This window comes from Humulus lupulus, chromosome 8, assembly GCF_963169125.1.
Source record: "Humulus lupulus chromosome 8, drHumLupu1.1, whole genome shotgun sequence".
NCBI lineage: Eukaryota > Viridiplantae > Streptophyta > Magnoliopsida > Rosales > Cannabaceae > Humulus > Humulus lupulus.
In genome coordinates this window covers 169,006,934-169,032,024 of record NC_084800.1, presented here as the reverse complement: position 1 = coordinate 169,032,024, position 25,091 = coordinate 169,006,934, and the positions used below count along the sequence as shown (strand labels likewise).

Genomic DNA, 25,091 nt, shown 5'->3' with positions numbered 1-25,091 from the left:
ACAAAGAATAGAATACTTACAGTATACGCAGCGGAATTAAAGAGTCCTTCCTTGAGTTTCTCTAACTCTTGTATCCTCTCTGTCGCAGAGTATTATCAAGAAACTGAACCGTTCTTCTATTTTCTTCACAATCTTCCAATGTATCCTTAGAACCACCTAGACTAGTGTGAGAAATTCTCAACACATGAGATAGATATAGAGAGAAGAAGAGAAAATAACAAAGAGGTTTAGAAAATGACTTGTGTTTAGAGAGAATCTAAAACTATCAGAAAATCTGACTTGTGACTTATCAAACCTATTTTTGACCTCTCTCTAAGCACTCCTTTTATAGACTCAATTAGGCCATTTAATTTAATTAAAAAATCAATAAAATAACAGCCATTTTGAAACCCTAATTCGAAATTATCATGGGCTATAGGCCCGTGAAATTTCCCATTTGATTATAAGCCTATTGGACTTAAAATCAATGCCTGTATTATTTTCTATTGATTTAATTAATTAAATAATTATTTAAATCATTTATCAAATTAATTATTTATAATTTGAACCTTGATTTAAATTTATTTATTAATTTAGATACCAATTTATCTTAATTAATAAATCTGCCATAATTTCTCTTTTTTTCTCAAAATTACACAACTCTGTGAAACTATCCAAAATTGACCTGGTCAACTTTGATAATTCTAATTGATGATTAAATCAATTAATTGAGACTATCTAGATGATTTTATCCAAGGTACAATGGGGACCATTGGCCTATGAAATCAAGCTCCAATAAGTTATCATAAATCTAACAAATAAATTTACTAACTTATTAATTCCCCGTGACTCCACTATAGACTCAGAATTGCACTAACGAATTCATAGAACACTCTATAAGCAATATAGACACGTTATTAATTTTCCATTGTTACAACCATAATTGTCCCTCAATCCTCTATAGATGGTCTACAATGAGATGGGACTAAAATACTGTTTTACCCCTCATTGTATTTTATCCTTAAAACACTTAGTTCCTTGTAAATGATATTTTAGTAAACTAATATTAATTATTGAAATGAGATCTCTATCATTTAGCACCTTGAACCAAACTTAAGGTAAACCATCATTTCACTTCATTAGAAGTTATAAATGTTCATATCCATGATTAACACTCCCACTCAATTATACTACCGAGTTCTCAAGATGTAAGTATGGGCTAGTCCGTAGGGTAAGCTGGTAACGTACAAGTCAAAGAACTCAAATAATACAATCAGTTAGAATACTAACCACTCAGAATTGAGATTGAATTGACCTATGGTCAACCATATGATATGACTAGAATAGATAATAATGGTATGTTTACTTATTCTATCTATTGTCAATATCGGTCCAGTCTGATGTAACAAATACATCCAATCTTATCTACATTGCTAATGTTCTGGAAAGAACATAACACTACAATGTGGAAGTAGATCATATCGTAGATTGGCAAGTCAGTGCAAATCGTGTGCACTGACTAATCTTAGGACTAACTTATTTTGAACATATAATCATATTTATATTCCAATGTGATTACGTCACTATAAATACAATTAGCTATATGCTCAAGATTTAATATATATAAGCGTTTTACGGGAAAATTTACAACATTACCATTGTTCTTTTGGTAAGACTGAGGAAAAAGAAAGAAAATTTAAGATGGCATTACTGTGTAATCTGTATACGAGCACAAAATGAAACAATGTCTGTAATTTCAAAGCATGTACAATTTGCAAACAAGCGAATTTTCAATAACAACAACGAGAATAGAATACACAACCAATCACATAATATTTTACAAACACATAGGCATAGCTTACGTGGAGAAAATAAATTATTATCAGTAACAGCAAATACAATCCCATGGTCAAACATTGGGATATTTAAAACGACAAAAACAATCATAAATTAATTTGTAAGGTCACAAATGTCATGCTCACTCCAACCATGTAAAGAACCACATGGTCTTCAAATTAAGAATTCTGGCAAATCAAAAAGTGAGAGATGTCCGGATAGAATTGCAACTAAACTAGAGATCTGTAATTTTTTCCTTCAAATATGTTAAGACAGCCTTGGTTCCTTTATCTAAGATTTTCCTTCGGATGCTACAAAATAGATCAATATAGTAATGAAAACTGAATCATGGCAGTCTCACCCCACATGCAAAAAGTACACAAACAATTATATCTTCTATCAAATCTTTATTGTTTAATAATCATGCTAAGTAATATAGTTAAAATCATAATCTAAACCATATACATTAATATCAATTTTTTGTAAATCGTCTTCAAGAAATTTATACGCTACCAAGTCAAAACCATTAAAGTCTTCACACATGATATATATATATATAGTTATAAATGTTTTAATAAGATTGCTGGTTTTGCTTCCTTACGATTTTCCCAGCAAAGTGAATAATGTAGGGCTGGACTTCTAATTCTCTATCTCCACAGTTATTATTCTTATTTTCTTGGACCTCCCTATCAATATACAAGGACTCATTTTGCAATATGCAGTTACCTCAAAGCTTGTAGACCAAGCCCCATATACAGGTTTGAGATTTGGAAAAAATAACTCATACAGACATGCACAAGTGAATCAATAAAAAATGAAGTCACTTAAAGACAATGCTAAGAAATTTTTCAACTAACATCAACATGATTAAGAACATGCTTCTCACAGAAGCTTGAAGATATAAAAGGAAAATGTAGCATACCTTCTCAACGAATTTCCATCAAGTCTTAAGACCTGCAAGCTGGGTTCAAGCACACCATGAAAAGAAATTTACTAGCTTAGAATAATGTAACAGATCAGATCTGGACAAATATGATATGGTTTACAAGACAACTCCAATCGACAGATGCATAAGGGATGAAAATGCATATAGAAGTTATTACTAGTTAACTTTACAAAGTTTCATATTTTACTACGAAAAACATGAAACAAAATGTAATTTCATAATTCTTGCAAATACTCTCTATCACACGCAATAAGTATCATTTGCGATAATGTACATATAAATAGGCCTCTTGTAGTAGTTTGCAGCAAGAGAAAAAGTTTGGTTTTCTTATAGCATTGTGCAAGACACACACAATAACTTCACAAAGCAATAGACAAGACACATAAAATTGCAAGAAAAATTATTTCAAACTTGTTGATGTTACTATACTATGCTTCCAATACACAAATCCTGAAAGGCATCTTATACTTACCAACTCTGGGGAAGTGTTGATATGTTATTGTCAGATAGATCAAGCTTAGTGAGAGAAGTAAGATTTTTGAATCCCTGCCATTGATGTATCAAACATCAGAAATGGAGGTCTTTCAACAGACAAGATCTATCTACTCAGAATTAACCCAATTAACAACAGATTTCAGATTGTGGGATTTTGCTATTCTAACCACCAAAGTCAAGGAAAAAGGTTAAAGGTTTTTAAAAGAAAATTTTATTGACCTCCCAAGAAAATACCCAACTACATAAATATGAAAAATGTGCTACAAGATACGATTAAATTGTGATCCCTTCCTTTCCTATTTCATCACAACTCATTCTTTCTACGTATAGCTCAGGGAAAGTAGATAGACTCTTTTGAAGCACGAGAAAAACCAATAATATCACTGCCATGTTTAGGTGTAAGATTCTACTATAATATCAAACTTTCTTAGATTCCTTTCCTAAATTACAAAAGGCCACTCAATAATGAAATGTAAAGAGAAACTACCAGTACTTGATCAAAAGTGCATTGAAATATGAAATCACTCAATTTCACAATAACGAAAAACAGAGCAAATCATTTCAAAAATAAAATCTAAGAAAAAATTGGGATAATTTCTTTTATAACTAGCTTAATTGCAACAACCTTTAAAGTGTTCTATGTCATTAGTTCTACTTCAGGGTTGTGAAAGGGATTTTTTAGCAATTTCATTTTGAGGTAGAAAACCTAGTATCATATATATCAACTATAAGTTACATTCACACTCACACATTAAAATGTGCACTGGACTCTTAGTAAGCTAACAACGGAAACTTAATTATACCTGTAGAAGATAACATAAAATTAGTTGAAACCAATAGTTTAAGAGTCACTGAAACATATTCCACACATAAATATATGCATTATATGAATTATTCTACACCAAGAATATAGGCGTATTGAACCTTTTCCATTCACTATTTGTTCTAGCTCACCTTCTAATATAACAAATAGGATTAGAGTGGGCAAGAAAGAGATGCAATGGGGAAATTAATCAAGACCTTATTTATATAAATATATATATCTTACTTGAACACTAAAAATGACAAGAAAATAACAGTTGTGATCTTGTGCCCACTTAAACATAACCAAATATAGCAGCAAGTGTAAACATATAAACATGGCTGAAAAAAAAGTTGAGGATAAAGATCCAATAAATGGAAAAGACAATATTGAACTTACCTAAAAAATAGTGACATTTAAGCTAGAAATTGACAACCATTAAGCATCAGCCCCTTTGGTGATTGTGAGTTCAAGAGTCCAGACAAGCTAAACATATAAACATGGCTGAAAAACATAGAAAATGAAAAGAGGCTATGAACTCTGTTTCCTTCAGAAAAAATTCATGGCTTCAAAACCACAAGTTGAACCACATTTTTTTTGTAGTTAATTGCTTTTTTCCATAAAAAATTTAATGACTGCCAAGGAAAAATTTTAGAAACATGGTGAAGTACAACTAAACAATTGAAATTTGTAGGAACTTGTTTTGTAAAACTATGGTACCATTTTGAATATCTTCATCCACCTTAACCCACAAGGACTGTTTGAATACGTTATCATTTGGCAGTTAAAGCCCTTATTAAAAATTTCACAGACCATAACACTTTCGATCTATTTCTCACATCTTTTTTTCTTCATTTTTGAGAAAAAATAAGCTCATCTACAATCTACTTATATTTGTGTTGGAAAGTAAATATAAATAATTAGCACATCAAATAGAGTGAGATTCAAATCATTAATAAACATTAAGTCCTAACATATGTCTTAAATACCAATTCCATCACATCAGAAACTAATATTTTTTTAATGGAGTATAGGTTGAATACAAAATAAATCACTAGAAAATGCATCCCAGTTTGAAACTTTTACATATAAAAGTCTTGTTATAATAGAATCGTAAATAATCCGCTTACGAGGGTTTGGAAACTTTTTCAGAAACATTCCAATTTATACTAAAAATATCAAAGAGATTACAACAAAAAATACATTTTCACTATTATACTTGTAATATGAATTATATAACTAATACATATTTAAACTAATTTCTCAGATTCAAAGAATAGAAAATACAATCCTAAACCTAAACAAGAGAATAGAAGAGTTAACATTCAACTCAGCAACAATGAACCAAAAGGCAAAAGATCCCTCATTTGAAAAAAGAAAACCCAACGAAATTATTATTCTGAAAAGCACAATAATCTACCAAAAACAAATGCATCAAATAAATTAGAGCAATTACCTTTCAACAATGCAAATTGGATGAAGGCCTTAAATAATTTAAAGAGAAATAAGATATGTGTAAGATGGAGACAAGGAAAGACCGGAGCAAGATGTAAGAGATTAACATAGTAGCAAGAGGAGACAATACATATATATACGCAGAGAATTTTTTTTTAAGGAATCTTACTATATTGGAGAGTCTTATAAATATATCTGGATATAACAACTTTCAAATCCTTTTAACTTGACTATACAGAACCCCACTTCTCTCTTTTATGTTTCTCTTTTAAAAAACAAACTTCTCTTTTATACACAATATTACACGAACCACACCACATCTCCAAATAAATAGAAGCCTATATCTTTTATCATTCAAGAATTCAATCAAACACCTTAATTACATTAACGACATAACTAAAAATAATATTTTATCAACACTTTCATCGACTAAACACAAATGAATCACAAGTAATAGGTTTCACAGTCAAGGAAATTTCAACAAAACTATCAATATTTAATAAAAGATATATAGGTATTGTAAATACACACAATAAAATAAACACATATTTGTATATTAATTACCAGAAAACCATTGCAGAAAAATAAAACTCATTGTAGAAAAGGAATACCAAAATTTCATGGATATAAACTGCGAGGGAGACAGAGAGAGGCTAGTAAAGGGCGGCGACAAGGGAAGTATGCCGGAGCTGGGCGGCTGAGCGGAGGCCGCACGTCGTCGTTCACTGACTCAGTAGATGGGCGGTGTAGGGGAGAGAGGCCAGGAGAGGTTAGGAGGTGCCAAGAATGGTAGGCCACACACAAGGAAAGGGGTGGGTGGGTGTTGGGCGCTAGTATCGTGGGGAAGACGATGAGGGGAAGGGAGGGATTTGGGCAGGTGACCTAATTTTCAAGATTATTTTATTTTTATTTATTTGTATTAAAAATCATTATTATAAGTTTTGAAAAAAAAAATACTAATTAGTTTAATATAATATCTTAATTAACTATTATTATAATTTTTAAAATTTCTTTTTTACTTAGTAATATTACAAATTATTAGTTACTACTTTGACAAGTTTTATTTCAATATTAATGAATAGGTGATCAATTTTTTTTTTTAATTTTGATTCTCATAATTTAAAACATAAATCTTTAATTCTTGATGTTGACCCTCGATTTGGCCAACGACACGGAATCAGAAATACGACAAGAAATGAGATGATAATCAAGAATGGAATCCAATGGTAAAGAAATGACACAGATGATTAATAGTGGTTCGGCCCCAATGAATGGTAATGACCTACGTCCACTTAGTGCTATTATTGATATTGAATCTAAATGTTGTGATCAAAGAACTAGGGTTCTTGAGTTTCACAAGCCTTAAGAGAAAATACAACTTTTGGAGGATAATCGCACTATACGTTTGTACGCCCTGGTTTTCCCAAGGGCTGATTAGCAGGCCGAGCTACGGACTAATCACGATTAGCCCATTAACATCCCCAAGACCGGAGCTCCCGTTTCGAGGTCGTACCTTATTAGCTCGAGCAATCCCTGAGGACTCGCCAAGGTTGCCCAGGACTGGGTAAAGGAATTCGAAGGCCGAAGGTCGGGTCAAGGCAGAAGCTCGCGGCACGAGCTATGTATAGAGCTCTGACCCTCTGTAAAGTCAACACACGCAAGATAAATGTACATATATCTGACATCACGTGTCCGATATCTCCCTGACTTCTCGGACACGCAGCAGGAACGTGCGTGTTCAGATATATGCACGGCTGGGTTGGGCCGTGCGGCCCATTATCTCCTTACCTATCGATTTGACCATACTTATGTGTCAGGTTTATGAATTAATCATGAATTTCACAGAGTTGATATGACAAATAATAAGGTCACGGGATGACCTCCTTACCAACTTCCAGGTGCCTTCTCCTATAAATATGGAGAATCTGGGAGTTGATAAGGGTTGGGAAAAATAGTCTCTGAATAGATATATGCTTTGTAACCAAATACCCATAATATATCAATAATATTGACTAGTGGAGTAGAAGGATTTTAACCTTCGAACCACTTAAAAACGTGTCTTGAGTCACCTAGTTCATTCTCTAAGATTCTATATCTGCGACGGTTCTATATCCAGCACTAATCCCTTTCTCTTCTTCTCTTAATTACCTGTTGGCGAAGAACCGCGTCAACGACGCTCTTTCCCTCAGTATTTAGAAAAAAGATTCAAAAGTCAAAAGTCCCCTCCTTGAGCTCTCTCATGCATATTTATAAGCTCAAGGGGGGTAACATGGGCCAATGGGCCTTAACTATCCTTAATATCCGTGTATCAAGGCAATAGAGAGGAAATAATCAACGTAGTTATTATAAGATTACAATCTTTTAAAGAAATAAACTGAAGCATACGACTAGTCTAGTCGCATCTAATTGTGAGGTTTGATAAAGCATCAGGGAGATGGTCGATAAGCAAACAACACCTCTTCATTTTGACTCTGCCACGTGTCAACCACGTGTGAGAAATTCTTGTCATGTCATCAGCAGCCGTTTTTGGGTAAACACTTGATAAATCTCATTTATCAAATTTAAAGCTTTCTTATTATTTATTTCTCAATAAATAATAATGCAATTTAACAAAAGTAAAACTCTTTAAATTCAATTTTTTCTCTATTTCTAAATTTTAATGTCACTTATTAATTATTCCAAGGAATAATACCTAATTTGGGACATAAATCCATCTATTATCCCATTATATAATTTAATTTAAATTTTAATATAAAAATTATTATAAATACAAAAGTTAATAATAAAAAAATTTAGAAACAAAAAAAATTAATTTTAAATTTTTTTAATAAATACATAATTTTTATAAATATATATTTAGAAAATTTAGTTTATTTTTAAAATTAAATTATTCACTAATTATATTTTTTATACTAATTTTAATTTTTTTTACTGATTAAATTATATTGTAATAATTTTTTTTCTATTTAAAATTTAATTTTAAAAAATATTTTTTATATGGGCCAATAAGGAGCTGACACGTGGGTTGAGAGTCAGCTTTTAACGGACTTAATGGGTTGGGTACCGATGGATACCAACAAAAGTGGACATTGTGTACTTTTCCCAAAAAAAAAAAGGATTGGGTATTAATTCACTAGTTTTTCAAAATATTGGGTACTTTTGCCTCTATTTCCCCTTCTATTAAAAAATACAAATCAAATTAGTTTTTGATTAAAAAATTTGTATTGCATTAGACAATGGTTTTAGTAGAAATTTTGTCTCGTGTTAAAAGTAGTCATGTTACAACAGTCTCACTAAAACTGTCATCTGATGTGAGTTTTAATCTGCAGGGCATGACAGCTCGAGAGTGACTGTTGTGTCATATTTATTTTTAACATGACACGACGGTTCTACTAAAAACGTTGTCTCATGTGTGTCGTCTAAGTACATTTTTGTAGTACTGGAGCATCAGCCGAAGCATCAGGTTGATGAGAAGGGTCGGATGTTTTCCTTTTCTGGGCCTTGGTTTTGGTACGAGCCCTGTTTCATGTCAAGATTGGGGAAGTGTTTGGATTGGTACGAGAAAATGGAATTTTGGGTATCAGCGATGAGGGTTGTTCTTCGTCCTCGAGAAGTTGAGCTAGCAGATCATCGTCGATGGGTCTTTCTCCTCCCCACAGGTCTTGCATGTAAACTGCAAACAGACAAAGGAGGAGATAAGGCACACAACCTGGGAGCTTATGTTGAAAGTTGGAATAACGTTGCTCGCATCTACGACCAGCAGCATTCTAACCGAAACACTAAGTTTTATGCGAACAGTTTGAAAAATGGATCAAAAAGTGAAAGTAAAAAGTTTTTCTAGAAAAAGCTTTTTCAACTCCAAATGGGCGAGAAAAACCCAGTTTTTCAGCTAGCCTAAAAATCGAAGTAACTAACAAACTGATTCCTTACTTCTACAGAGCAAAACTACACTACCCTATCAAACATCAAACGGTATATACAAAATCCTCACAAATTTCTACCCAAGAACACAAAAAATTTCAGAACACAGAAACAGTATGCATGGCATCTCAAAGGGTTTAAACGTCGAAGAAATTTACCTGGATAAAGATTGGAGATTCTGAAAAGAAATGACTTTGGGTTTGCAAGCGAAGACCCTTAGCAAAGCAACTGAAGACCTTTGAAGTTCCGGGCTCTAAAATGGAGTTCTTGAGAGTTCTTGGCAAAGAGATGGCGTGTAAAGAGTTAAAAGAAAAATGTGGGGATTATTTATAGAAGCTGAGATGTGTTGAAAAAGGGTAATCATGAGTTACCTTTTTCAAAGCATGGGGGAGTGTAACATCCGTCGGAAAGGTTACTTGGAAACTGAAAAGGCATGATTGGACGTGATTAGGTCACAGTTTTCAAGAACGCACGAGAGGCTCTGACAGATTTCGTGGGGCATGCGAAAAGTTGGTTTCCTAAGTTTACTTATTGCTGGTCGCAATAAATAAACTTGGGGGGCAAATGTTTATCCGTAAAACAGCTGTTTATGACGTGGCAAGGATTTTCTACACGTTGCCGACACGTGGCAGAGATATTGCTCGCCTATCGACCAGCATTATTTCCACATGAAAAGATCAAGTTTTATATACGACCAGACTGGTCGTATACTCCGTTCATTTATGTATAGATCTGTACAGTTATGATGATATCCGAGAATATCTCTTCATTGAGCCTATAAATACACAAGAAATAGCTCAAGGAGAGGGATCGATCTTTCTCTTTCGGAATTATATTACTATTATCCATCGTTTGTATTGTTTTCCTCTTCTAAGGTCTGTGAAACTCAGGAACCCTAGTTCTTTGATCACACCTTTGAAGCTCATTGCTAATAATAGTATCAAGTGGACGTAGGTTATTACCAATCATTGGGGCCGAACCACTATAATTCTCTGTGTTCTTTATTTTTCCATTAGATCATTTCCTCAAGCTCTATATTATTTTCTGTCATTTTCTAGACTCCGTGTTGTTGACCAAAACTTGGGTCAACAAGAATGCTTAAGGTGTATTTTGGTCTTTGCATTATGAGATATACTTAGGAAACTTCAGGGGTTAGCTAGAAACAACTAGAAAACACTCAGTTCATTCACTCTCACATTCATCTTTCTCTCACTTTAAGGCTTTGGTGCACTTGGGAATTTTGAAGAGAAAATTTAGAAAATTGAGGCTAGGAATTTGGATTCAAGCTGGGATTGGATCATGGAACAACTCAAGGTCATGATTCATGGCTGAGGTAAGTTTATAAACCTTGAACTGTTGTTGAATTCATGATGTATTTTTGGTCATGCTTAGGGATGCTTAAGTTAGTTTCTGATTTTGGGATTTAGGGTGGATGGAGCAGTTATCATAGGTACTATGTGTTGTTTGTGATGTGTTAGTGAGAGTTCTAGACTTAATTATGGTTTTAGAACATGTTTAGGTTGAATTATGTGGCTTTGAATTGGGGGGAAAATGTTGGAAATACTGGGTTTTCTGGGTTCGGAGGCCCGAGTCGCGACCCTGTTCTTTAGGTGCTGCGACCCGCCTGTTTGAAGGGCCTAGAAACACCTTTGGTTTGCCCAGGCACCGCAACATGGGGGAGCATACCATGACCTGCGTCCTCCAACGGGGAGGGCCTTGTCCTATAACCAAGGAGCAGGCCAAGACCTTAAATGGAGAAATTGGGGAGGTTAAGGTTTTTTTCTCGGGAACTCAAATGTTAAGGCTCGGGAAGGATTTTACTACCTGGTTTAGTAGAATTCGAGGTCCCAGAGACTAGTATTTGATTCCAAAGATTTTAAATGGTTTAGGATCCTATTGGTTATCCACTATCGGATTGTGACAAGGTTATACCGCAAGGGCTCATGATTAGGGATCGTGCTCGGAGCTGTCATATGCTTGCTGCTCGGGACCTGAGGTAAGAGACTTGCACCTGAGTTGAGAATGGGGCTTAAACCCCTTATATGGATGTATTATGAATATGAACATGTCTGTAACTGAGAATATTTGGATGGGCATGCTTGTATATGTTTCCATTGATTATGTGTTATGCAATATGTATACTTGCGATTATATATGTTTACAGGCCGACCTAAGGGTGCCAGGGGGCCGATAGCAAGCGTGCGAAACGCAGCACAACCTAAGGGTGCCGAGGTCGGTTATAAGACCAGTGGAATCGGCCTAAGGGAGCCGAGGCTGATGATAAGCGTACCGAACGCAACTCGGCCTAAGCGAGCTGTGGTCAGCTAAATAACCAGAGGGCTCGGCCTAAGGGCGCCGACACCTAAGTATTTGTGTTACAGATTGAGTTATACATTTGAAAGTATGTGTTTAACGTTGCCAAGCTTAATGCTTATATCTTGTTGTTATTTAATTCTAATGATTTATGTTTACCTCCTTATATTGTTGCCTAGTTGTGCATGTTGGTTTACGTTTTTTTGCTGAGCCTTGGCTCACGGGTGCTATGTGGTGTAGGTAAGGGAAATGGATAGCTAGACCAGCCATGATTTGGAGAGCTTCAGGGGCGGTGTGTACATATGCAGCCTGCTCGATCATCACGGTCGGGATAGCTTGGGAGGAACTAGGACAAAACCCTATTTTGTCGCTTAAGACAGCTAAGTTGTATTTTGTTTGTCTTTTATAAGTCTGTAAACTGATTTTGGGATCCCATGTACAAACTTGATATTTTAATGAAAAATAAATGTTTTGTTGACAAAATCTTGTAATACTTGACCATGACTTAGTTTTTAATTACACATTTAAGTTCAAACAACTTGCTTAGCAAGTTAAGCACCATTTTAAACAAATAGTGTAATGATCTTGGTTATCCATGGCGTTAAAACTTGGTATCAGAGCAGTCTAGGTTTAAGGGTTCCTGAAGACTTACTCTCCGCTAAAGATAAGCTCAACTGACACTTAGATATCCAATGACATGATTATGTGATTAGTTGTTTAAATTGAACCTATGTTCCTTATCTACATGCTAGCATAGAGAACATGATGTGTATGAGTGTATCTGGTAGAAATGGGATTTGATAAGTGATACTTGAATAATGTAAATTTTTGTTTTGATATGTATACTGTGTGTGTGATTATCATGATTGTTTGGACCTGCCTGTGGGATATTTCTTGATATGAATATCAGGGCTGAGGGGTTAAGTCATTGATTGCAGACTGATTCAGAATGTATGTATTCAAGATAGTTAATTGGACCTGGTATCGCTAGTATGGGTGTTACAGATGATCATTAGGGTCAGAACCCTCCATCTACCCCTAGAATCTGTAGGAGATGTTGGTTGGTATGTAAGCAAGATTGTCGAATCAGGATAAGGAGATTAGATGATTGAGATAGCGGGTTCCGTTGGGGAACATTGCTTCATATATCTTGATAGTAGTGGCACCAGTGTTGGTTCGAACAGAGAATCGAAAAATAGATAAGAGTTATCGTATGAAAGACTTTAGAGGAATTATCCTCCAATTTCCAAGGGAGGTTCGGGTTTGCTCAAGAACTGATCAGTAGATGGATGTGATTAACTCCGTCCTTGATGATATGGGGGTGGTAGGCTATGAAAGAGCGGTTGTGCCACGCATATGCAACCGGAGGATGTCCGCATGTGATGGAAAGTAGTGTCCCAGACCCGGAATGTTGTCATGATGGGTAGGGAGGAATTCAGACAGTGAGTTGATAAAAGAGACTACTGTAACGAAGTTTGAACTACGAAGACTAATGAGTTTATGAACTCGGTTCAGAATGGTAAGACAATGACATAGTATGTCAAAGAATTTGATAGGTTGGCTAGATTGACTTTTAGTTTGATGAGGACTGACTCTGTGATGGCCTAGAGCGTTATGGTCGCTCCAGTGCAAGAGACTTCTATTTAGGCTCAGGCAGTAGGGAGGGCCTTGTTATAGAAGACGCAAGAGATGGGATATGGAGCGAGAGTGTCGTAGGGCAGGAAGCTCAGACAATGGTATTCCCATTTGTTGGATCAGGTAGGGGCAGATGCCCAATAACCAGAAAAGAAGGACACCTAATAGTTCTTCTACCCTTGGTCTTGATCAGAGGGGTTATGGTTTACTGGATAGCCACCAGGGCAACAGTGAGTCCTGGTAAAGTTATTTAGTATGCGCTAGATGCGGGAGAACGCCATCTCGGAGGACACTGGGTGAAGGCATATTTTCCATGCGGAACGATTAGGCGTGTCAGGAAGGATTGCCCAGAATTGAAACTGGAAGAACCAAGGAGTATAGATTACTCAACCCCAGCTTGAGGGTCCACCTTGATATAGTCAGAGCCTGAGGCTAGTCCCTCGGAGATGATCAGTTGGCTCTTTAGTTCTAGTTCCTTGTTATATATTGAGTTGAATGAGTTCCATGCTACGTATCTCCTAGGAGAGACATAGATATGAGGCCCATGCTTCAAGGCTGCTAAACGATGGGGCTTGAGATATTAGTGCCTACTGGGAAAAGTTGATAACCACCAAGAGAAGGGTTGGAGTATTATTGGTAAAAGGTTTACAGTGAAATTGATTGAGCTCGTCATATTAGAGTTTTGATGTGATCCTAAGTAGGGATTAATCTGTTCAATAAGGGACAGTCATGGATTGTAAGTGATGTTGGTGATGTTTAGATTTGAAAGGGAAGGACCTGGTTGCATCTACGGGTTACCTAGGTATTGGGGTAAATACCACTTGGAATATATCGGTTGGGCTGAATGGAAATTGTATTGGCTAACAAGGTTTTAGGTTGGTGCACAAAGAATCATTGACTACACTACGAGCTTAAGGTATGGGTAGAATCAGTATTAGGGACATCACGAAGAATGATATTAGCTCAGTAGAATGCATTAATGGTTTAGTTGAAGAGGAATTTAAGTTGAGGATGGATTGGACAAAGTATCTCATCATGGGACACGTCAACACCGTTTTCCAAGAATGAAGGGTTCAATTGCCCAGTTGCAAGATAGGGAAATGTTCTCAGGAATTGGTCTTCAATTTGGTTATTACCAGTTGAGGATCAAGGAAAGGAATATTTTAGCAATTACTTCTTGCACCAAGTAGGGTGTGATGGATTAGCAGTGAAAGTTCTTAATTGACCAATGCTTCAATGACACAGATAAGTTTGGCAAGCAAAGAGTACAGGAACGACATGGATAAGCCATATCCAGATTGAATAGTAATGTGTTGGTCTACTCCCAACTAGAAGCAGAACGCGAACATCCACTTCGTTGATAATACTAAGATTGGTGAAGCAGGGTTACAGGTAAAGCTCTAGAAAGTGTAAGCTTTGATTTCTCCAAAGGTATTCAAGGTCACGTTATAGTAAGTGATGGGATTGTGTGTAATGGGATTCAATCAGAAGCCACAAAGAAATTACTGAAGAACGCTTGAAGGGTGAGAAGTACAGTGAGACCGGTAAGACACGTCATCTACTACTTGAAGCATCTTCGAAGATAGCTATACCAAAGATTAAGATAACACAAGAACCTAAAGTTTGTCTGAATGGATAGTTTTGTATTGGATTTTCAGAAGATAGAATAAGGATTGGTTAGCACCCTATGGTATTAGAATTTGTATGCAATGGATGGATACGGGAGGACAACATGATGTATACTATCTTTGCTTAAGACATGAAACTATAGGGCGGTGCATCGAGGATTAGGACGCGCCCAAGTATAGACTGAAAATGATGGTTGTTCGTGCTTCACGGTAGATGAAATAATAAGAACACGAATGTTATGCATGGAGCATTAAGTTCACGGTAATGCTAGATAGCCACGATTAGGGTGCAGTGATGGCACCTACAGAATAGAAGTGAGTGTATTAGCACAAAGAATATAAGTGTTTGGTCATCTGTAGAGGAATAACCTTCAAGAACAAGGCTTAGTGAGAATTAATGGGTGATTAACATTCGAAACCCTTGATTGCACAAGAGAAAATTAACATGGAAGTTGACCTCCTAAGTTGGAAAGGTCTATGCCAGTTTGATAGGACTCCATGAATTACAGTGAAGTCAGACGAGGTAACGACCAAGATTGGTATAGTATCTGCAGTTGATAGTGGACATATATATCTCTATGGGCAATGAAATTTAGAGAGAGGATCTTGTAGGAATGGTTCAGAACCTACTATTTTAGTATGAATGGATTAAGAAATGGAAATCAAATGAGTGATCTGATGGAACCTGGTGTGGAGGTGGAAATTCTAGATGAGTATTGTACTACCTCCTTATGGATATTGTTGCATCCAGGAGATTTGAATGGATGTTATGATCTAAAATTTGTATACTAGAAGGCAAAAGGGTATAGTGGTTGGCCGTAAGGGTGGACCACATTAGACTGCAGGTAAGATGATTGGACATGAAAGGTTGTCACTCAATAGATTGAGTTAATACACCTCAGTTTGTGTGAATGGGTATCATAATAATGTTTGTGGATGACGGGAGACCATATGTCCCCGTGAGACATCGAAGATGATGGTGTCAGACTGAGACCCTTTATTTCCATAGTTTTGGAAAAAGGATGTAAGGAGCAGCGAGTATAAGATTGAAACTTAGTAATTATTGGTTACTTTCGGATAAACTGACAATTTGAAGGAGTGACGTAGATTTTGAGAATTATACATTGAATGCATAAGTGTTTGGGGCATTGAGAAAACTACAGTCCCTTGATTGAATAGTCATAGTGGTGAATGCCGATCAAAAAATAGGGTGACTCTGAAGAGGATACAGTGATATAAAAAGTGAAAAGTACTAGTTCCAAGTAATGAAATGAGAGACAGAGAATATTGTAGTTCAGTATTGGTTCGGGGAACCAATGAAAGTATCAGGATTATTAGGGTAGAAGTATCTGCCTTTAAAAGGACATCAAGGTTCAAAAATTTCATGCATGGGAACATGGATCTCTAGGATGGGAGACCTTGTATTTCTCTGAGTGTTGTGGAAAAAAAAAAAGGAAGGATAAGATATCTTGGGGAAAGAAAGAGGAGTTTTGACTCCTGATTTATTAAGACTTCTGAGATCTTATTAAGGACTAGGTCGGGGGCCTACAGATTAGCCTAACCCTAGTATGGGTGGTGGCTCATAAAGTGTTACTAGTGCCAATGTCAAGGAAAGACGTGTAAATATTACCACTGATGGGGTGAGGAGACCCTAGGATTTCAGTGGGAGTTATTACACAAGGAAAAGTTAGTTGAATTATGATAAATGAGATAGGGTCTTATAGACTAAGACTGCCACTCTAATCAGAATGTTATTGAGGGGTAAAATGTTAAAGGCCTAGACTCTATGGTTATAGTCAGATTTACGGGATTTGTATCCCGAAGTGTTTCATTAAATTTCGAGAATGAAATTTCAACAAGGAGGGTGTAACAACCCAAAATTGCTAATAAGACTTAAGGGCCTTGATTAGCGTGTCGAGAGGGCATAATTGGTATATGTGTGATTTAAAGGTTTAATGCATGATTATGTGGCATGCATGATTATAAGATTATATGACTATGTGACATGCATGTTTGTGAGTATTAGATATGCATGTGGGCCCTTTATAGCTTATAAGGGTATATTTGTAATTTTGGCCCGTTGAGGGCATAAATGTGATTATATGTGATAAATTTTTGAGACCACATTATTATGTAGATATATTTGCAGAGTATTGCTCGAGACGGTCATAAAGAGCGGATTAGCAAAATAGTCACAGCGGTGACTAATACCCGGCTTGGGAGGAGCCTAGGAGTAATTTTGGGAATTTAGAGAGTACCTTGGGATTTATTATATATTGAATAAATATATGGTAATTAAATGGGATGACGAGATTAATTGGTTAATGGTCGGAACATTCGAGGAATTAATGGGAGCTGGGGGAAATGACCATTTTACCCTTAGGGACAACTTGAGGATTAGTTAATTTAGAAGGGCAATAGGGCCTTTTGCCTATAAACTAAGGGATACACTCAGAACTTTGGACTAATGCAGAAAGAGGTAGAAACATCTCAAACTCTTCTCTCATCTCTCTCAAGATTTCACTCTCTCTCCCTCTCTCTCATTGTGCTTCAAGCTGAGGAAGAAAAGGGGCAGAAGCTTAGGCAATGAACTGGTATTCCTTGAAGGAAATTGAAGGAAAACATAAGGGAAAGCTAGGGGATTCAAGCTGGAAATTTAGCTGGAACTTGTGAGGATTCTACCGCAATTAAGGTAAGTTCATAACCTGTTTATTTGGAGAATTTAGTTTATTAGAATGGGATTTAAGTTATGTAATTGAATGATGAATTTCCACTGACTTGGGATAGAAACTTCAGTCTGATTAGTGGTTGTTTTATGTTTAAATATGTGAATTAAGATCTTGAATTCGTAGCTAGCTCGATGTTGAGTTAGGGAGGTTTGTAAGGGAAAATTATGGGGAGAGTTGGATGGGAGAAGCATGTGAAAAACCCATATTTTCTGGGTTCGAAGGGGGCGCGCCGTGACCCAACCCTGGGGCATCGCGGTGCGTGTGGCCTTCTGACCCTGGGATGCTCTCTGAGATGGGGGCATGTCGCGACAAGGTGAGGAAAGTCACGGCCTGCCTCCCCTTTGGCTTAGGTCCTTGCTCTCTGACTTAGGGTCAAGTCGCGACCCACTAAGCTAGGTTTCGACCCACTATTGACAGCTGGTGTTCTCACCACATGACTAGAAACAAGCATCTTCTCACTAATCTTTTGTCTTACATTGAGGGACATGTCACCTTCGGTGATGGGAGCAAAGGTCAGATCATGGGAAGAGGGAAGTTGCGTTTACACGGTTTACCTCCTCTGAAAAATGTTATCTATGTTGAAGGTTTGAAGACTAACTTGATAAGTGTTAGTCAAATTTGTGACGAAGGATGCATGGCTCTTTTCTCCATGATTGACTGCACTGTTTTTTCAACATCTAGTTCACATGTCTTAACAGGAATGAGATTGAGTGACAATTGTTATCTTTTGAGTACTAGCTTGGTGTGCAATGCAACAAAGACGTATGATACAGAATTATGGCACTACAAGTTGGGTCATCTGAACTATAGAGATCTCAGCAAACTTGTAAAATTGAGAGTTGTTAGAGGTGTTCCAAATTTACCCCCTTTGAAAGACAAAGTGTGTGATCCTTGTCAACTCAGCAAACAATTCAAGAGTAGCCACCCTCGTTTTAAGTTTCTGGTTACTTCTCAAGTTTTGGAGCTGCTTCATGTTGATTTGATATGTCCCATGCAAACAGAAAGTCTCAGTGGAAAAAGATATGTTATGGTGTCCGTGGATGATTATTCTCGATTTTCTTGGGTTAGATTTCTTCAAGATAAATCTAACTCTTTTGAGAATTTCAGGGGATTGTGTCTCTCTTTGCAAGATGAAAAGGGTAATAAGGTTAAGAAAGTGATTCGTCTTAGAAGTGACCATGGCAAGGAATTTGAGCACATCTTTGCTGATTTTTCCAACCAAGAAGGGATAGCTCATGAGTTCTCAGCGCCTAAAACTCCACAGCGAAATGGGGTTGTGGAAAGGAAAAATTGAACTCTTCAAGATATGGCTCGTGTTATGTCAAATGCCAAGAAATTATCTAAGAGACTTTGGGCTGAAGCGGTGAATACAACTTCCTACATTAGTAATTGAGTGTATCTTCGTCCTGGTACAAAACAAACCTCCTATGAGCTGTGGAAAGGTAGAACACCAAATTTTGCTTATCTTTATGTGTTTGGTTACAAGTGATACATTCTCAATGATAGAGAAAAGCTTGGTAAGTTTGACGCCAAGAGTGATGAAGGAGTGTTTTTGGGATACTCTACAAACAGCCGTGCTTACAGAATATACAACATGAGAACCCAAGCCATCATGGAATCCATCAATGTTGTGTTTAGTGACTTAGAAGACTTTGCTAGTTTTATAGAAGAAGAAGAAGAAGAAGAAGAAGAAGAAGAAATCCACACTCTTGTTGACATACCCATTCTGCCTGTTTCATCACAGACTGCAGATGAACCAAGTGGATCTAAAATTGAGGAAATTGATGCTACCACTGAAACTTCTGAGACTTCTGATGTGTCTTCCATTCCAGAAAATATTGTTTCTTCTGACTTAGGAATTCATTAGAAAAAGGGACCACCCACATTGATACCCAAAGTTCATCCTCTATCCTCCATTGTAGGTAATCCAAATGAAGTGATGGTGACTCAGAAGAAACTAGACAATGAAATTGCTAATGCTTGTTATCTATCTTCAGTGGAGCCTAAATCTTTAAAGGACGCTCTTAAAGATGAGCACTGGATATCTGCCATGCAAGACGTGCTTCAATAATTTGAGAGAAATGAAGTGTGGACCCTTGTTCCTCGTCCTTTGGGTGCCAACATCGTTGGTACTAAGTGGATATTTAGAAATAAGACTGGTGAAGTGGGAAATGTGGTGTGCAACAAGGCCAGATTAGTTGCTAAGGGGTATACTCAGATTGAGGGAGTAGACTTTGAGGAAACATTTGCTCCGGTGGCTAGATTGGAATCCATAAGACTCTTGTTAGTTGTGGCATGTTACATGAAGTTCAAGTTGTATCAAATGGATGTCAATAGTGCTTTCTTGAATTGTATCCTTATGGAAGAGCTTATGTGTCGCAACCTCCTGGATTTGAGGATCCTCATCATGGAGACCATGTCTACAAGCTGAACAAGGCATTGTATGGACTTAAGCAAGCTCCTCGGGCATGGTATGATCGTCTTACATCTTACTTGCTTGAAAATGGGTATACTAGAGGTAATGGTGATCAAACTATGTTTATTAAACCTCTGAATCTTAGTATTTTTTGTGCCCAAATCTATGTAGATGACATAGTTTTTGAATCCACTTGTGAGGCACACATTCACTCCTTTATTCAATTAATGACAAAGGAATTTGAAATGAGCATGGTTGGTGAACTAAGTTACTTTCTTGAATTACAAATTAAACAACTAGATAATGGCATTTTCTTGTCTCAATCAAAATATGCCAAAACACATGCTCAAAAAGTTTGGTTTACAAAATGCAAAACATGCTCACACTCCTATGGGCACCACTGCCAAATTGATTAGAGACGAAACAGGTAAAAAGGTTGATGCAACACTATGTAGAAGTATGATAGGCAACTTACTTTACATTACTGCTAGTCGTCTTGGTATTTGTTTTAGTGTTTAGATTTGTGCTAGATATCAATCTGCCCCCACTGAACTGCATCTTACTGCTAGATATCAAACAGGAAAAATACCTGGCTGGTTCCACTGACTTTCGTCTTTGGTACTCTTGTGATACTAATCTTTCTATGATTGGTTTTAGTGACTTTGATTGGGAAGTTGTTGCACTCAACTTCTTTGGATGAAACAAATGTTGCACGATTATGGCATCTGTTTTGACACCTTGACCATCTATTGCGACAATACTAGTGCCCTCAATCTCTCCAAAAACCTTGTCCAACATTCTCATACCAAGCACATCGATATCCGCACCACTTTCTTCGTGAGTTAGTTTAGTCTAAACTTATTGTCTTATCTCATGTTACATCTGAAAGTCAACTTGCTGATTTGTTTACAAAGGCTTTGAGTTCCTAAACTTTTGGTCACTTGAGAATGTCAATAGGCCTTTGTATGTTTGAGTGATAACATGTGGTTTTTGAAAATAAGCAATATAGGTAGAGATTTCATCTTCTAACTTGACTATCTGCATGTGTGAGTCTTTCTTCAACTTGCTTTTCACAGCCATATGTCTTGAAGTGATATAGGATTGCTTATGCTTAGTTGTAGTCTTACTTGATGCTTGATGCTTGACATCTCAGTCTTGGTTATTGCATTGAATTCCCCTATTAGAGATGCCTTATGTTTCAGTGTGAAAACTACCATTGGATCACTTTGCTCTGTGTAGTTTCCTCCTTCACTTAGGACTATGTGCTCGTGGAGAGGGCTACCTATGTGCTTGGCTCTCTAATTGGTAATTGTTGAGGGGATTTCTACAATAAAAAACAAACAAACAAAAAAGGGACAAAAATTATACAAAAGAATAATAATAATTTTGAGGGAGAGTTTGCGCGGTACTTCTATAGCAGGCAGCTCATGAGGACACTTCACATACAAATAGACATTGACTTTCTCTGCATCTGTCTTGTTGAGGCTGATCTTGTCTCTTGTTAAGACTCACTTTTGCATATGTCAGGTTTATGTTACAACATGCTATATGTTTGTTTCGACAATGTGAAGAAAGTCTTTCATTTTGCTTTGTGTCTTTTAGATTGTTGATTATCTCTGTCTATATTGTGTTTAATTTCATGCTATTTGTTCTAGCTTAAATATTCTTAATCTTGTGTGTTCTCCTGTGTTCATAGAGTTTAAATTGAACTTCAAAATTTAAACAAAAAATTTTCAAGTCATCATTATTTTTTTTTGTTTGTCGTTTTTTCTCTTTTCTTGTCATTTTTTTTACTACTGTTTGCATCCTTTCTTACAAAAAAACACAAAAAGTTGTTTCAAATCATTTTTTAAGTTTTTTTTCTCTCCCTCCAAAATGTCTCTCTCTACTCCATACCCTCTTCTTCTCTGATTCCGATTCCCAATGTCAACCGCCTCTATGCCCTTCACCGTCGCAATCACCTCCCCACCCCATCCCCTGAATCCTCTACTCCTCCGCCCCTTTCTCTCCCGACCACCACACACTCACCAACCCAGTATCCACCCTCCCCAACCCCCAACTCCCTCCACCCATGAGCCACGACCCCACCCTCTCCGACCCTAACCTCTCTGCCCTACTCCCCAACCCCACCCTCGCCGATCCCAACCTCCCTGTCATCCTCCCTGACCCCCACCTCGAACCCATTCTCCCTGCCATTCTCCCTGCACCCTGACCCCACTAACACCGCATCCTCCTCACCACTCCGTGAACCCTCTCCTCCACCCCGTGAACCCTCCCCACCACTCCGTTAACCCTCTCCACCACTCCGTGAACCCTCTCCACCACCTCGTGTCCCCTCCCCTCCATCACCACCTAAACCCACTGGCATTTCCTCTCCTACCCGAACCTGCCAAAAAATCCCTACCATTCCCTCTACTCTGCCCAAGCCCACCATTCATGTCAAGACCCTTGCTCAGAAACGAAAGGTTGTCTCCACCTTCCTCTTGTACAAGCCCCCGACTATACAATAGATTTATCTCCTAATTTGGATGAAGTGGCTCAATTTTTGATTGGCAATACGCCTGTCTCTTGGACTTCGGCAAACTGCCTTGCCCATTCCGCTCTCACTCCTCTTTACAGCCTATTGCATTGCATTGCCCTTTATAGCTGGTCGCCCACATCACATTCCTCCACTGTTCGTTTGGATATAGCCAAGTTTCTATTTGCTGTGAGTTCTTGCTAATCAGTTAGTCTTCCAAATTGTATCTTTCGGGCCATTACCTGACGCATCATTCTGCCGAGGTACTTCTCGCATTTTACCATTTCCTTGTTTAATTCATCGTCTGGCTGTCTCTGTGGCTAAGTTACCCAGGCCACTCGCTGATACCAAGATAAAAGCAATCAATTTATCCATGACTTGAGCCTTAAAATCAAAGACCAAAGGTCCCTTTGTCCAAGACCCTCTTGCAGCCACTTCCTTGGGTGTGAAGAAGAACTCTTTGAAATTCAGATTGTTCTCTTGGTTTCATGACCTCCAGTAGGACTTTCATGCTTTCCGTTTTGAGTTTTGTTATGCTCAGTCCCGCTCCGAGGTGTTTCAAGTCATTGTGCTCTCTCATCTTAGTCTGCCTCCGCTCCAAGTGCCCACTGCCGCACATTCTGTGCCTGCTAGTACCGCAATTTCTTCTCAGGGAGAGCCCTCATAATGATCCTCCCGGTGAAGCACCCCTTGCTACTAATCTGGTTTCTTCTGCTGTTTCATATGTTCCAGCTCCCATAACTCAGGGCGAGTTTGTTGTGCCTCCTGGCACCAAGAAGCATTATAGGAAGCCCAAGTTGCCGTCCAAGTAGTTTGGTACTCTACTTTGGCATGCCATCTGAACACTGAGGGGGAGTAGTTTCTGTTTTCTTGAATTGATTATGTATTTATGTTTCATCATCTAATTTGTGTTGTTTTGCACCTGCGTTGTTGTAGTCAAACTCTATGATGATACTCTGTTATTTTTGTGAGCAGGTGGCCAGCTTTGTTTTGTTGTACCTAGGTTCTTTTTGTTAAACTAGTTGTTGTTTCTGTGGAACTTTGTCTTGCGTTTATGTTTATGTGTGCTAAAGTTAAAATCAATTAGGTTCATTGTTCACATGCATGCCAAAGGGGAAGTTTGTAAATGCATCTGTTTTGTCATGCATTGACTCTCATGTTAAGACATGCTTTTTAATGATGAGACATTGGAAATGTTGAACACGTGATTTTAATTCAGCACATGTTTTGATGAGCTGTCTTTCCTTTTTTGTTCCCTAGTATTTATACTTTCTTTGTCGGAGTTTTATCCACTTTTTTAAGCAGCCAAAAAGTGTCTTCTCCAAGAATTATTCTCTGCAAAAAGGTCTGAAGCATTCAAAGCTTCATTGTTCATTAGCCCATGGCAGTTTGGTGTTTGTTCATCAATTCATCTTGAAAATTCTGGTGCAAAACTTGAAGGGAGTTCAAGCTAAGTCTCAAGGGGAGCTTTAGCAGTAGCTGGAGGGAGTCCAGCAACGTTCAAAACCAATAGGAAGTTGGTTGATTGAAGTTCTTCACAAAAATAGAGAGTTATTGGTTGTTTGTAAAACAAATTAAAAGGGAGTTGTAAATTTTTTTTACTGTTTTGTAACTTATATAAACTTTGAGTATTTTTAGTGGATTTGTTTCACCTCTGGATTAGGTCCCATAGAGTAGGTTGTGAGCAATCATAACTGAACCATGTAAAAATGATTATCATTTTTATTATTCTTGCACTTATTCTTGATTCAAATCTAAATTTAATTTGATAAATTAAATGAGTAGTTAGGAGTAGTTAACTAACTTTCAAATATAATCATTTGGATGTACACGATTACATCATTTTGGCATTTGAGTCTTTTTGACATGGCAAATTTTGAAATCTTTTAAGTCTCTTATGGGCTATTTGGAATCATCGCAATGCTGGCTTTTCCAAAAGCATGTTCTTCCTCCTACAAATGTTGCTGCTGTTGCTACTTCTTTTCTTTTTTCTTATCAGCAATATCTTTATATCTTTTGCACTCTCAATAAATGAATGTTTGTTTTGAATAGTTGAGTAACTAAATGTGTGTTCGTTTTGAATAGTTGAGTTGTACCCTCCTAATTTAAATTATGATTCCTAACTTTACTTTACCCCTAAAGATTTGGAATCCACCACCATGTGATCAGTTTAAATTAAATGTTAATGCAACAACTTCTCATGAGAACCACAGAATAGATCTTGGAGCTGTTGTTTGAAATTCTTATAGAAAAATTATTGTAGGTTGTCCCATTATTTTGGTTGGACAGTTTCATTCAGTTTTTCTAGAAGCTAACACACTTCATACAGCTTTACAACAGTGTTCCCCAGTTCATCTTCCCAGTTGCTGGACCAGATTGCAGATAAGTTGCATCAATTTTCTTTTGAGCCTTAGGAGA

The 25,091-nt window shown here is 37.1% G+C and overlaps 1 long non-coding RNA gene across 2 annotated transcripts; it reads right to left on the bottom strand.

The window, feature by feature from the left end:
• Positions 1-1,664: 1,664 nt before the first annotated feature.
• LOC133794637 (uncharacterized) lies at positions 1,665-6,381 on the bottom strand. Of its 2 annotated transcripts, XR_009875286.1 has the most exons (5): positions 6,125-6,381; positions 4,458-4,562; positions 3,234-3,307; positions 2,738-2,776; positions 1,665-2,126 (listed from the first exon to the last, which is right to left on the bottom strand). It is a non-coding gene; the product is annotated as an uncharacterized LOC133794637 (long non-coding RNA). The 2 variants fall into 2 exon arrangements; XR_009875285.1 differs by lacking the exon at positions 6,125-6,381 and having other exon boundaries at positions 4,458-4,939.
• Positions 6,382-25,091: the final 18,710 nt, after the last annotated feature.